General features: G+C 39.4%; 1 protein-coding gene across 1 annotated transcript in view; it reads right to left on the reverse strand.

The window, feature by feature from the left end:
- LOC145995381 (uncharacterized) overlaps positions 1-14261 on the reverse strand; it is a 419963-nt gene that overhangs the window by 228129 nt on the left and 177573 nt on the right. Inside the window, exon 3 of the mRNA XM_083131984.1 lies at positions 14018-14060. The gene's annotated coding sequence lies outside the window, so the exon portion shown is untranslated. The remainder of the gene's footprint in view (positions 1-14017; positions 14061-14261) is intronic.

Here is a 14261-nt window from a genome sequence, read left to right on the forward strand (position 1 = left end):
ATATATTTGAATTATCCCTGAAACGAGAGAAAAACATTTTTGGACTGAAAGAAGATGCATTTCATTCATATAGTTTTTTTCGCACTGTGTGTTCCATACCACCAGAATTTTAAATTTTTTTATTCATTAAATATGTAATTAAACCTGAAGCTATTAATTAATTTGGATCACATTTATACGTCCTTTTTTTAGTTTTTAGGTCCTTTTTTGATATTTTTAGGTCTTTTTATAGGTCTTTTTTTTGGCAATTTATAGGTCTTCAACTTCCTAGCCCTTCTAAAAAGATTACCTCTAAAACCACAGAATTGTACATTATTGTTAAAATCTTTTTCTGGAAGTGATGCACGGCACTGCGCCTCACACACACACACTCCCACGCATGAATATATATTAGAAGCGACGAAAAAGAACACAACGAAATCACATTTTGCTATGATAACGCTTTCGTCTAACAGTTTTTTTTTTTTTTTTTTTTTTTTTTTTTTTTTTTTTTTTTTTTTTTTTTTTGCGACAAAGGGAAAGGCTCTCACAAACGGATTCTATGAAGATGTAATTACTCAAATTGAGGGCGGGCTCGTGTTTCGCGGAAACCTTGCCATTTACTGACATGTATAATATATTGAGTCGCTCAGTGTTTGCATTCGGTGCATGCGCGTGTTTCAAACAAATATCCCGGATTTTTACGTAGGATGCTGTGTTTGGAAACCAAAATGGAAAGATGTTCAAAGCGAAATTCCCTCAGTTTTTTATCAAATGATCCGTGTTAGCATGCATATTGCTAAAGTTTATTAGTTCCGGAGGTCATTCAGTACATCAAACTATACCGCAGGAGCGTATATTCTACGCTAGCTAGCCTATCTGCGAAGCCTGAAGTGTAGAGAATAAAATACAGGAGAAAAATAGATCAGAAATTGTAAATAATATTATTCATATCGGTGAGATGGTCATGCTGATTCTGGAGTTGCAACGTGATTTCTTATGAGTTGGCAACCTGATTTTCTATGAGTTGGCAACCTGATTTCCTATGAGTTGGCAACCTGATTCCTTATGAGTTGGCAACCTGATTTCTTAGGAGTTGGTAAATTTATTTCTATTCATAGCCTAGGACCACGTGACATTGTGAGATAGCCCAGATCTTGGACACTGTATACGCCACTGCTATACAGGTATATGTTCGGTACGCTTTGTTTGTTTGTGAGCAGAGCAGGAGGAAAGTTTTGGTAGGTGTTCACTAACATTGTTATCCGTTTGGTGTTGTATGTACATTTTGACTCATTAACATCGGTTCTCAAGTAATGAGGACGAATTATGATGATATTCATTAAAAAATAAACACGGGTCAATGCACTAAGAGGGACTTGAACCCACAGTCTTCAGTAACGAGATTGTTGAGCGGTGTACGGAACTCGCGGGTTCATCGTAATGGCCTTTTAACGTAACGCTCTCCCATATCAAGTTTCCCTTGCTCGAGTGCTGGTAGCTTTGTGCTTGGGATTTCCTATTCCACGTCCTCTCTTTATTTAGACCTGTTGTTCATGCATTTTTGAGTCAGTTGTAATTTCCTTTCCCACGTATGCAATATCTCCCGTTCATTTAGAGATGGGAAGAATTGACCTGTTGTAAAAACAAAAACAAGTCAGGGAAGTGTGTGCGAATATACGTATAAGAAGTCGACTGCTCAATACGCTCGGTTAAGCAGCAGGAACTTGCCACATCAATTTAGATATTCTGAAAGGAATTATATGAATTTTCAAGAGGAAAGCAGCACGAATTAATGCAAAACTCCGTCTTGTAGTTAACGCTTGTTCATTAAAAGTTATTCTGTAAAACGTAATGATGCGTTACATGTATAATTACAACGTCAGTATCCATAGACAGTACATTCCATGCAATTGTAAATTTCATGGTACGGCACGTTGAAGAAAATATAAGCTTCACACCCTCGAAAATAAAATCGTACGTATCTCGCAGTGTAAATTCCTCCATTATGAAACAAACTTGTAATTTCGCTTAGGGAAGGAAAGGTGGGTGGATCCTAATTCTGTATGGACCAATGTGTTGCCAGTCTTCATTCTGGTATTTCGTTTCATCTGCTCCTTCTGACATCCAAAATAAAAATACCTTAATTTGTTTTTTATCTAGTAAATTTCTGCCATGTAGAGTTGCACAAGCTTGCAGCATTTTAGCACTGACCCATTGTTAATCTATAATATATTTTCAAATCTGAGTTGGTGCCTGAAGAGGAAACTTTAGGATGCACGTGCAGTCCCTTGTGAGTATCTCTTTCCACGCATCTGGCAGCGAACTGGCGCCATTGCCTAAATTCCTCTCACATTCGTAAACTGACTGATGCAGCAAGCATGGAGATATTGAATTCTCATTTGACGGCAAATTTCTCTAAGTTTAAGGCTTTCAGAGGGAAATAAAATACTGCCCTTCGATGGTGCAAGTGTGTGGAGGTGGCGCTATATTTCAAAGTTTTTTAAAAAAATTACGTTTGGAGGCTCACTGATCAGTGTTGCAGCCTTAAGGTGGTCTTGTAAATAACAGATAATACCTGATGCCAATTTGAGTTTGGGTTTTTCCTTTAAGTAAATTTTATGCACAGAAAGTCTGATCGGGACTGGACCTACAGTTTAAAGTTGGATCCGAACCACTATGTGCCTCCATTGGATATCGACCCCGGGATCCCTTCATTACAACGTGACGACGCTACCACTGCGCCATTAGTAAGGCCCAGATGTAAATTTGAGCAGTATACAATCTGTCCCACAATTTTGTACGGACTTTTAATGCTTTCGTTTGACTCTCCGTCGTATATGGCAGCTCTTAAGTCAAGAAGGTAACCATTCATTTTTTTCGGATCGGTGGTACTTTAAAAGCTCAAAAGTTTCACCCTTAAATACACCACTGAAGCCCCGTAATGGAGAACACGTGATATAAACAAAGGCTATATTTCCGTTCTTCCCGCACTTCTATCAACGATTCAGCTAAATAACACCGAGGTAATGACGCTCGCTGTGGAAAGAGCGCGGAAAGTCTTGTCGCGCGGCAGACAAAGCCCGTTGTCATGTTTTGTTATGGACGCTAGGGAGCAGCTTCCATGATAAATTACGAAAATGTGTCTCTCCTGTTTTGCGCACCGCAGAGACATCTCACGGCTAAATTACTCACATGGTTACGTCTCTTCATTCACTGTGACTCGGTCCGCGTGAAACATCTGTCGTTCGCTTACCACATATAACAATTCCCAAGAAATAAACTAACAAATATGCCCTAAAATAAAGTCGTCCACCATGAAAAAGTCGCAAACAACCCGCGCATTTTTCAGATCTTTCGTTCCGCCAAATTATTTTTAGTGTTCATTTAGTAGTTTCAGATACATATCGATTATTATTGATTAGTACAATCAAGTGGTCAAATTAATCGGGAATATACATAAGAGATCACATTAAAATTCTGCAGTTCCTCCACTTTACCAAAACGCTTTACAGCTGGAATGGTTTCGGTAATCTCTGGAGCAAGAGAACGAATGCAAGTAATCTGCAAAGTAGTGACTCGAGAGACATCGACCAAAGAACGTCTGAGGGGGGAGTGAGTGCATGGAGGGGTAAACTCGACTGCAGCTACCAGTCGTTTGCAGCAGTGCGCGCTGCTTTGCTCCGCCCACTTGCTTTTTTCTCTTCTCTATCGTTATGCATGGCGCTGCTCCACAGACTCATAGGAAGGAAGATGTATAGTCCTCGCACATCTTGAAATTTACTACTTTTCGACGCACTTTTTTTAGTTTATTGTACTTCGCGTTTTGTGCCTCTCGGCTAATTTGCGAAGATGGGGATGAGTGATGAAATTGATGAATGGAAAATCACAAACAACCAAGCCCGAGCGGGATTCGATCCCGGGACCCTTGGCGTCGCAGCGTGATGTCGGCCTGTGTAGTAATCATAAGGATAAGAAACAGGAGTACCTAAGACATTTCAAGTGATTTTATAATTTTATGAAGACTTCCACGTCAGACATCAAACCTGGTGAGTTTTAAACTTTTAATATCCATATTTCATTACTTTATACGTTATGCAATATTTAGTAATGTTAATGTGCAAATCGTCAACTATTGAATACGTATAATGCTATCCCCCATTCTATAATATAAATGTTTTAAAAAAATTGTGTACAGCATACCCTTTATGAAAATCCAGGATACGCCACTGCGTTCAAATAATACAAAACGACTGATATAATAACGTACTAAAATTGCCGTATTATTGTGATCATTAATGGTTTCAGATTTAGTGCATTCACGATTTATCAATTATCTAAAAATTAACTTTCATACTGTTTCTCTAATAATCATCAAATAATTACCTGACATTTAATACAAAAGCTTTGCAGATCGAATGGTTTCAGTGATAAGACACTCTTGTCCCGGGAATCTCTGGAGCAAGAGAACGAAAACAAGTCATCTGCAAAGTAATGACTCGACCAAGGAACGTCAAGGAGGGAAGTGAGTGCATGGAGGGGGGACGCAAATGTAGCTACCGGTCGTTTGCACAAGCTTACACTGCTTTCCTCCGTCCACTCGCTTTCTTCCATTCTCCTCCTTTATGCGTGGCCTTGCTCCACAGTGTCCAGAGACAGTGTAGCAAGCTTGAAAAGTACATCTATTCTCAAATTTCGATTGTTTGGTTTCAACAGGCAGATGGTAGCACAGTCGAGGTCCTGAAAAACTATAGAGTACAACACACATATCTTTGCCGTTGCGTAGATACCAATTTTCGTTTCGTCTCCCTCTCTCTTAGCATCACGTGTTCTACGCTGCTCACCAACCTTCGCTATTGTTGCCATATTGTCATTCCATTCCTGGACACACTCGCGCAAACATCATTGAAAACAATTGAATAGCGCTCCAGCTCGCGGTTCACACCGTTCGGCAGGGACGGTAATGTGGCAATATTGCACGGCGTAGTGGTTGCTTCTTTTATGCAGTGCATGTTGATTGGCTATCTAGGAACTAGTGTTGCCAACTGTAATAATGTAGCACTATTTCTGTTACGGAAGGAGAAAGGCAGGTAAAGTGACGGTGAGTTTTGTTGGATTGGAAGCACCATATTTTTATTTTATACTAAGTATTTGACCGGTTTGACGTTGTGTGCGAGTGCTTCTGAACTGTAGAAAATTTACCGAACCCTAGCTGTGTTCAATGTTATCTACTGGTTATAATCAAGGCTAGGATTTATAGGTACATACATACTTTTAGTTTGACGAAATATCGCTGAAATTTTGTGATATCTTTGCGAATAGTAATGTTTGTAGTGATTTAAGGTACATATTATTGTCAATATTTTTCCATATTTCTAACTTTAATAAATACTTACTTTTACATATTTAAGGAAAATATACTTAATTTTACATATTTCAACTGGTTTAATTCACAAATTGTTCATATTTCATAATTTTGGAATTGTTCAAAATAAATAAATTATGTGGCTCCAACAGCATTTCAACTCTTGATTCCGGCACGTGTTCTTGTAGAAATTGCATAGAGGAGGCTGTCATTTTTGCTACTTAATGCGATGCATATTGTTTTCTGTGTTAAATTTGCTATGCTTTGATGGGTGACCAAGTTCATAGCAGGGCCGGCGGAAGGGGAGGGCGAACCGTGCCACCCTCCAGAGCGGAAAATTTTCAGGGCGGCAAAATTTGAAGAGAAGAAAAAAATAAGCCTATTGAAAACTGTGGTCGAGCGAGATATTATTTTCCGCTTAATAGTATTGAAATAGCATAAGAAGTCTCATTATTTATTTTATATTTTGATGTTTTACTTAGGAATATATTGATTTTCAATTTACGTTGCTGCGTAATGACGGGGGGGGGGGGGGTCGAAATGGAGCGGCATCTGCCGCCACCGCCCAGGGAGACAAAATGACTAGCGCCGGCCCTGATTCATAGCAAAAGAAAAAGCCGCGCAGCTTATCGTCTAGTGGCAGTATATGTACTTATTATTGTTGTGGAAACCGGCATCCTTTGTAAATGTACAAGAAAGGCAACCGACTGTCGCCGATCACAGAGAGGAAATAATAATACTGCTTGAGGGGGAGTGTTGTGGTCCAATTGTCGCGGTTTAACACGTTAGCATGTTATTATCTGCCGTTGCAGTTCCGTACCAGTGTATACGGGTTTTGGGAGTGAACAGTTAGAACGCCACCTGTGTATTAATGCAATGAATAATAATTTTTTTTTATTTTTTTTTATTTTGATTGAAATCACTCAAATAAGGTATCGTATGAAGAAGTCTTCTTTGCAGCATTTTTGGTAATTTTACGTATGTGTTAGTTTATATTATGCGAATTTTTAGTCTATATGTATGTAGCTACATACAAAGCCACTTGTTAGTACATATTAATCCTAGTCCTGGTATAATGCATGACGTTTAAAACTCAACGTTAGATAGACCTGAATTCTCTAATTTCCTTGTTGTACGTAACAGCTGTGCATCGGCGCACTGCAGCGATTTTTCTATCTGCTCCATTAGCAACACTGCTTCTTGAGTTGTGTCGCGCATCGCACGGCAGAAATATCTGTGTTGGACTCTACTCTGTCCCAGAAGTCTGTGGTGCAAACGAACGAAAACAAGTCCTGTGGGTGTGTCATCGCTTAGGCTATTTGCCCCTGTAATATTACACAGGGTCCAGCCTCTTAAAATGAATATCTCTCTATGAGAACTAAAATCGCTTTACTTAGCTAAAAGCTGTAAGGGGCACTTAGCACACACGTGGACAAAACACAGGACAACACAAAGCCATACATAGGATTATACTGGCTGTAGGTTCACTCTCCAGAGCTTCGTTATCCTGCAACACCGCCACCCTTAATCGTCGCCATTGGCTGTACCGCATAAGATTCTAAATATCTATGTAAAAATTCAGCTTTGATATTTTTCACTTATTTTATTTAATTTTATCTGGCTATGGCCGCGGTGGCTCAGTTGGTAGCGCGTCTGACTACCATGCTAAAGGTCCCGGGTTCGATCCCCGGCCGGTTCAAATCCGGGAACTTTTCTAACGTTGGAAGCGTCGAATGACATGGAAACCCTGGGGGGGGGGGTAAAGGCGGTTAGGGGCGTGATGCTGATCACATCACCCCCAATCACGACCGGATCAAGAAAGTGTGGGGCGTTACCCCCACACCCTATATACGCCTTCATGGCGGAGTGCTAAGCACAGGGGAGCACTTTACTTTTTTACTTTATGACCAGACAGGCAAAGCCTGTAAGACCGACGTGTAAAGATTTATTTTCAGTTCTTATGATTTCTATACTAAAAAATTCGTACGGTAAGTGGTAAACCTAAAAATGTTTATTCAAAGTTGAAATTATTACTCCTAGATGTAGTAAATATTGAGAAAGATTTATTGTTCTTCTTGATAACTTAAAATAATACATAACGACATTTTTCAAAGGTAAGCAAACACGTTCTAAACCATCGTATTATTGTGCTACGTCATAGTTCTTGACTTTATGTCACACACATATAACCGTTCACTGAAAATGAAATCAAGGTATCTATTAAAAGGTTTTCATAGTAATTATTAAATAATTTTCTGACAAATTGGTATTCGAATCAAATAACTCGTAAGGGACAGACAGCTGAAATTTGCTAGTTCATTTAATTTGAATATTCGTACTTACGTATTCTGCATTGAGAAACATTGCTGAAGGTGGCATTTCGCTTATTTCACGGAAATAAGCTCTATTTGCGGCATATCAAGTAAGTTTTCTTCATTTCTATTTGCCTTCGGTAACACACAAAATGGCGGTCACAGTTTTACTACCGTACTCGGCATTCAGTGTTTCCACCCCACTGCACTCAAAAATACCTACTTAGCCCCACAAACAGTGATATGCTTCTACGCGTAAACAACGATAGTCTACATTCTACACGTAGACTATTTTATACACGTAGATTACGTAATCTATGTAAACAACATGGCGAAAGGTGATAACTTAGCAAAGGGCGCCGTGGAATTAAAAGAATATTATACTACGTATCAGTTGCTGATGTGTGAGGAGAACTTTTCATGCTCTTTCTTCAAAATTCGAACAGGAAGAAACCTAATATAGAAAATATTCTAGTGTTTTGTGGGGGGAAAAACACTCTTGCCTCACGACTGCCATCTGTTGTCTCTTTTGCATACTATTTATCTTCTTCCATAGTTGATGACAGAAGAGAAGATAAATTTTGTTGTAAATATGATTCTTTTCATTTCGTTAGGAACCATATAGTTGAAAATGTCACTTTCTTTCATGAAACCCTTGAAAATTAATTTTAATGCACTTTAAATTGTCTGCGTAGTCTATGTAAACTACAACCCAATGTAATCTACTCGTAGATTACGCGTAGACTACGCACGTAGATGTAAACTTATAGTCTACGGCACATCACTGCCCACAAACCATTGACGCATAGCCCCACGAACCATTCATATATAGCCCCACGAAACATTTCCGGTAAGGTTAGGTTAGGTAGGGTCACATATAGGTTACAATAGTTAAAAATTAGTTTCGAAAAAAATATGCGTAGCCCCACACACCATTCTCGCATAGCCCCACGAACCATTGACACATAGCCCCACGAACCATTGACACATAGCCCCACGAACCATCGACACATAGCCCCACAAACCATTTGCGGAAACGTACCTTCTTCAGTTACAAAAACACATGTTTGGAAACACTGACCGGGATTACGTCATTACACACAGGCTACATCCACCTGGAAGTAAATGGATGCAAGAGCTTCCATGCATCGGTCACACATTTATATCGAAAAATAGATGATTTACCGGCAAAATTCAATGAACAATGCGAGAAAACACTTCCCCGAACCTCCAGAAGTATAAAGAAACTGCATTCGGTAAGTAATATCTCCTGTAACTTTAATGAAATCCGTCTGTCCCTTACGAGAAATTTACCACGAAGTTCTTCAATAAAAATCTCATGTTCTTAATAAAGGAACGAATTCATGATGCTCAAATTAATATTGTTTTGTTACAACACTAAATATTCACAATCAGACCATTAAAAATTTCGTCGAAGGTACAGTGTTATATTTGGTTTACACCCATTAGAAACGAACTCACCCGCAGATTGAATTTTCTGTCCATTTTACATACAAATATTGCACTTTGTCACAGTAGCCAAATGAACTCGACAAACGTGCGTCACAAATTACACATTCCCTTCAAAAATAAACGTCTCGCTATCATTTTTCCGGCTTCGTTGCACAGAACAGCGACAGCAATTGAGTTGTCAAGTCAGGGAGGAAAAAACGCACAGCAATTTATCCGGATACAAATCCTTTCGCTGTGGTCCATGCACGTTTTGGACGATGGAGAGAGCGGTCCAACTGTAGCAGACAGGACATCCATCTTTGTCAGGGAATAGACTTGGCTTCACAAACAGAAGAAGCAAGACTTTCCGGAGACGCAAACACAGGAGCTGGGGAGAGTGAAAGAAGTGGAAACAGCTTGTCATTTTCCTTTTCCTCTTAAATTTAAGCAGAACGCTGCGAAAATAAAGCAAGAGTTCTCTTTTGGAAATCAAGGAATGGTTTTGTTGGTAGAGATGAGAAAAAATTTCTCGTGACAGTTCTCCGAGTGAAATTTTTCTGCTTTTTAAACATTCGACACAAGAGTTACTTTGCTTCGTAGGATGTTATCTCACTGCTAATTGTTTTTTTTTTAGTTTGAGTTTTCTTTTGTCCACTTTATACACAGATACGCTAACCGGGACTATATTTATGGTTTAAAGTGGGACGCGAACCACTGTGTGTCTCCACCGGTTATCGAACCTCAGACCCCTTGATTACAAAGCTGTGACGTTACCAATGGGCCATCAGGGAGGTCCTTTTCTGTTACAAATATGTAATTATTCTACACAGGTTGTTCGAGAAGTCGCCGTGCTCATAGATGATATTATATATCATATGTTATCCCTATACACACACACACACACACACACACACACACACACACACACACTATGAATCTGCACTATGTCAAGGCCACGCATAGCGGCAGAGAAGGGGGTAATCGAATGGGCAGAGAAGCAGTACACGTTGCTGCAAGGGCTGGTAACTGCAGTCGCTTTCCCCTCCACGCAATCCCATTCCCTCTCACGTGCTCACTGGTAGAGCCGTCTCGCATCACATCTTGCTTGCTCCAGGTATACCGAGAGAGAGTGTATTTAATTGCATTATAATATATTGAAAACTTTACATTACGTTACAGTACATCGTTTGCCAGGTGCGCTGTCCTTCGTGCACCCACACGCACGTCACTTGCCGTTCCTCAGCCCCCTAACTGCGTCGCTCATATCAGCCATGGTGCAACAACGACATACGAACTCGAGTGGTTCCATGTGACCTTCAGAGCAGGGACGCCAACCACGAAAACGAAGAAACCGAATACCGGACAATTTTCAATACATGTGGAACAGGATACATGCTAGTAAGGGTCCGGGGACATCTAGGTTCTAGTGTACAGTCAACGGCAAAGATAATGGTACGCAAATTGTGCACCACTATTTTCATTACTTTTTATTCTACATCCTGTGTTGTTTTAAGGAATGAAACTATGTTGGCTCGAAGCAGCATTGTTCTCTGTTTATTGAAGTCATTATTTCAATTCATTGTCATCACATTGTGTAATACAGACAGAATGAAACTGGTGGTGGACAATTTGCCTACTGTTTCTTTCGCCGTTGGGTGTACAAGATGCAACCACGCAAGTTATGTCGTAGCAAAATATTTATTGTTTATTTGTTTAATTTATGTACATGTTCGTTTGAATCAATGTTATTCTGTAAGTGTACCACACGTATAGGAGGGTCTGTATTGTCATATCTAGTGTTATCACACATGCTGGCAACTCCGTAAAAATAAGCGAGTTGGTAACTATGAAAAAAGATTGAGATTTGGCTGGCTTTTTGGGGTTATGAAAGAAAATATGAAAGATGACTTTATTGTAAGTCTAAGTTTGTGTTATTGCAATTCCTTTTGTGATAATATTGTGATTATGGTAAATGTCTGTTATATCGGAGACACATTAAAATCGGATATTTTGTGTTTCGGATGGTCCGTACTTACCAAATGTGTATAGCGGAACATAGTTGAAGGTGCCATTATGCTTTTTGCACCAAAATAACATCGATTTTTCACATTACGAGTAATTCTTTTGGTTCCTTTCTTCCGTTGCGGAACATACAATATGGCACGCATAGCTGTGGATCATCGCGCGTCGTGTTTGTGTTTTGTCGATTTGGAGTGGGTATGCAGTGTTTCAAGCTTCTTAACCGAAAAATACCTACTTTCGTGTTCATTACATCATCATAAACCATTGACAGAAAGCACCAAAAACCATTCACGATAGCCCCACGGACCATTTCCGGCAAGGTTAGGTTAGGTTGGGTTAGGTTAGGTAAGCATACTTTAAAAAATCTCGTAAAAAAAGGCACGTTTGGAAACACTGGCGAGACCGCGTGACTTTCGACGCTCGCGCCATCTGCAGGTACATAATGGAAACAACGGCATAATGTTGTCGCTTTGCACAAAATGCAAGTTTATTATATCAAAAGTGCTTATTTCTTGTTGTGCACCATTCTACGGTGAGAAAATACCTCCACGAACTTTCAAAATACTACAGAAACTCATTTCCGTAAGTAGTTTCTTCTGTAAAAATGAAGAAATGTGTCTCCGATATAACACACATTCACCGTGATTATTTTACTGATTATAATCTGTTGGAAATAGCAGAGCTGGAAGTAAATTAAAAGATTAGCCTCTGTAAGGCTTGTGTAAATTAAATATCTCAGTGGAAGTGTATTTTAAAAGTGTGTTGTTAACGAGTTGCTAGTTAAAGCTATTGCTGTCAATAAATCGTTAATTATGCTTTATAAAGACTGTTACTTAAACCCAGCAAGCCATGGGTGTAGAACAGTGCTCATACTCCTAGCCGGGAGTCGTAGCAAAGAGAATTATTGCAGAGTGAGTGACGAAACAATAACCCATCAAAAGTTGAAACGAAGTTTGATAATGGAAAGAAGGTGGTGTAAATTTTCTTTTGAGCAGGGGAGGACAGAGAGCTTTGAGCAAGAGGCATTCCAAGCATACAGGTTCAATTCCACGTTCACACTCCCCTGCCTAAAAAATTATTGCAGACGCATGGGGAAATACCGGAAGAAAATGAAATGGTTCGTGTGGAGGTGGAGGAAGAAAATATATACCTTCTATTGCTTTCTCCCCCTTGCTTTTTCGTATTGGAAACGGAGAATGGAGCACGAGTGAGAGGAATCTCTGTAGGGACAAGAAATTTGCATAATTGAATCCTTCACGAACGATGAGTATCAAACAAATGTATGTCTCCTTGTTGAATAAAAATTGCGTGATTGGGACTGCGACAAGAATACAATGTACCTCCAAGTCCCCCCTCTCAGTCCCTTCGTCTCACACTGTTCTCGCCCGAAGCGGAGGGGGAGTACCACACCTACGGGAGGCGAAGTCCTTTCTCCACATCTCCCCGCCTCTCTGAGTTCATTTGGAAGAATCTGTCCCAGAGCAGAAACGGAATAACTTCGAAGCTTGCTGCGAAGTCGATGAAAGAATTTGAATATAAAACACCCGAGCGAAAGTCTTGGCGCTAATGCCGGTAACGAACGCCATCCCGACGAAAATCCATGGAAAGTTGAGGGAATCAAATTTCATTTTCCGCAACAAACCAGCAAAGAAGAGTGGAAAAGGACGAGAGAAGACTAACCAAGTAACTATCTGGTAGTCTCGAACATAAAGTTTTTACTACTGAGCGCAAAAAGAAACCCTTTCTCTCTTCCATAATCTTGGACTAACGTGAACTGTTCGGTAGGACAAGATCTGTTGTGCTCTCCTTCATTGTAATTTAAGATCAGTGGCGGTGACTGGGGAGGCGTGAGAGGAGCTGCTGCCTCCCCCCCAATTGTTGACACTTTTGCCCCTGCACCATGCTAAACCTTATCCACTAAGGGAAACTGCCCTTGCCCCCCACAAGTTTTGGAACCCAATCGCTGCCACTGTTTAGGACCATTATTTCATTATGTACAACTAATTTCATGGTATCCGAATCAACAAACTGACTGCGAAACATAATCTCAGTGATTATAGTGACATCACTGGAACCATAATACCAGTGATTACAGTAACAGCAACTGAACCATAATCACAGTGATTACAGTGACAGCAATCGAACCACAATACCAGTGACTATAATAAAACATTAATCACAGTGATTACAGGGACATCAATCGAATCTTAATCTCATTTATTAAATTGGCAATGATTAAACAATAATCACAGTGATTACAGTGATAGCATTCGAACCACAATACCAGTGACTATAATAAAACATTAATCACAGTGATTACAGGGACAACAATCGAATCTTAATCTCAGTTATTAAAGTGGCAGTGAATAAAGCATAATCACAGTGATTACAGTGACAGCAATCGAACCACAATATTAGTGACTATAATAAAACATTAATCACAGTGATTACAGGAACATCAATCGAATCTTAATCTCAGTTATTAAAGTGGCAGTGATTAAACCGTAATCCCAGTGATTACAGGGACAGGAATCGAACCACAATACCAGTGATTACAGTGATATGAATCTGAAACTTAATCTCAGTGATTGCACTGAGTGTATTTTGCAACTCTCTAAGTATCTCGCCAACTAGGATCGCATTTTTAAAGAGATATGAAATACTGTTCATATTCGCATCAACCCACGGACGTACAGATAACGCGAGCATGGTTTATCCGACGAATCCAATTATGTGCTTTGTGTCGATAAAGATATACGCCTCTTTTTACACATTTTCATGTTTTACGCTCTTGTTCATTTTTAATCACAGTGTTTGTTCAGATAATGGTTTGGTACATGGAAAATCAATTTACACAAATTGAAAAAGGTTTAAATTAAACACTTACCACTACAACCAGTGTGTTCCCAGCATTCTTCGGTCAAACAGACCTACAAGAAACAAAAGACAACATTTAAAATTCAATAATATTTAGACATTTTGTGGGCTCTGCTACTTTTGTCTTATATCAGGAACAACAATAATTTCATAAGTACCTTATATTAATTGTCTTCAAAATAAATAAAAGCAACACTTCCGTACAAAAAATTATCAATGAAGTATTTGACATATAATCTGAACATATTAATATT

Source organism: Lepisma saccharinum, chromosome 11 (assembly GCF_977018435.1).
Source record: "Lepisma saccharinum chromosome 11, izLepSacc3.1, whole genome shotgun sequence".
In the NCBI taxonomy this organism is placed as follows: Eukaryota; Metazoa; Arthropoda; class Insecta; order Zygentoma; family Lepismatidae; genus Lepisma; species Lepisma saccharinum.